At 31.8% G+C, this 1,277-nt stretch overlaps 1 long non-coding RNA gene across 1 annotated transcript; it reads right to left on the bottom strand.

Annotated features, from left to right (window-relative positions):
* Positions 1-495: 495 nt before the first annotated feature.
* On the bottom strand, positions 496-1,087 carry LOC113475523. The gene is made up of 2 exons (XR_003397267.1): positions 798-1,087; positions 496-537 (listed from the first exon to the last, which is right to left on the bottom strand). It is a non-coding gene; the product is annotated as an uncharacterized LOC113475523 (long non-coding RNA).
* Between the last annotated feature and the right edge of the window lie 190 nt (positions 1,088-1,277).

Below are 1,277 nucleotides of genomic sequence, written 5' to 3'. Positions count from 1 at the left end.
ATTAATAAAATATGAATAACCATGTTTTTTTATGCTATAGACAAGACCAGCAAGTGCTTAACTGCTGATGTCTTTAGAGCATAATTATGAGGGAATCAGACCCAATAGAACTGGGTGAAACTGACCCAGACTGAATATAACAAATGAATGCAAGGAAATAATACTGACTTAATGAACAAGAACTTGGGAAATATGTGCAAAAAAAACTCTGCCTAAAAACAAAAAGTTAATAATCCTGTAATCAAGATATAACAGAAAACAAGTGACACATTCAATACAGTACTTGAGTATTATAAGAGGTTGGAGGATAATCTATAGATAGATTTTTGAAAGTTACATTTTGATTACTTGTAAATGGGTACGACGTGTCTGAAAAAGAATGCCAGCGATATAACGACTGCCGTTTTCCGGTTATACGTGACCAACTTAAGGACAAAGCAAGTTCTATTCACTTATATCATTGGCCATAATACTTACCATACTATAATCCATTCATGTATAGAGATCACTTTCATATGTATGAGGCAGAAACATCACCTGCAAAATGATAACAAGTATAATACTAAACAAACAACATTTTCCCTCACTTTTCATATTATATTTCAAGGCTCTCTCTACCATGTGTTTATATTCTTTTAAGTTTTGTAATATTTTTTAAAACACAAATATACAAACAGTTTTTAATAATTCAATGTAAAGTTAACACTTGTATGGTATATGATATGCTTTGGTTCAATGCAGACGCAATTTTAAAACTATAATAATCACGAATTAATTTTAAAATTGTTATAACTTACCTTCAAAAGTTACATGGAGCTTACACATGGCCATTTTTAATCACAGAATAAGTCAACCTGTTATATTTTACTAAAAAAAAACTTTTATACCAAACTAACTTGCCACATTATTTGATTGTCTCGTGGTTCTAAAAGCGGATACCAGCTTTCTGGGCGGTGTTCTTAAAACGGATGACATGACGGCTACTTTTGAAATTTTATTACGAAGCCAACACAGAAGTATAAAATCTGTAAAAGCCAATTAATTATCTATTTTAATAAACGAATAAAACAAAATGTTCTGTATGTATTTGTTAAATGTCAGTTATTTAACCTTATGCTTGCAATACAACCTAGAACATGGTTGTCTTGCATTATTGGCCTCTTGCCAGATTTACAGTTACCAAGTATATGAAATTTTGTGAGTGATTGTTTTATCTGGACGACTAATGAACCGGTGTCGCGGAAATCTGGTTCCCCGGAAATCTGGTTCCCATTAGC

This window comes from Ciona intestinalis, unplaced genomic scaffold, assembly GCF_000224145.3.
Source record: "Ciona intestinalis unplaced genomic scaffold, KH HT000754.1, whole genome shotgun sequence".
Taxonomy (NCBI): domain Eukaryota; kingdom Metazoa; phylum Chordata; class Ascidiacea; order Phlebobranchia; family Cionidae; genus Ciona; species Ciona intestinalis.
This window is presented reverse-complemented; position numbering and strand designations above follow the sequence as displayed.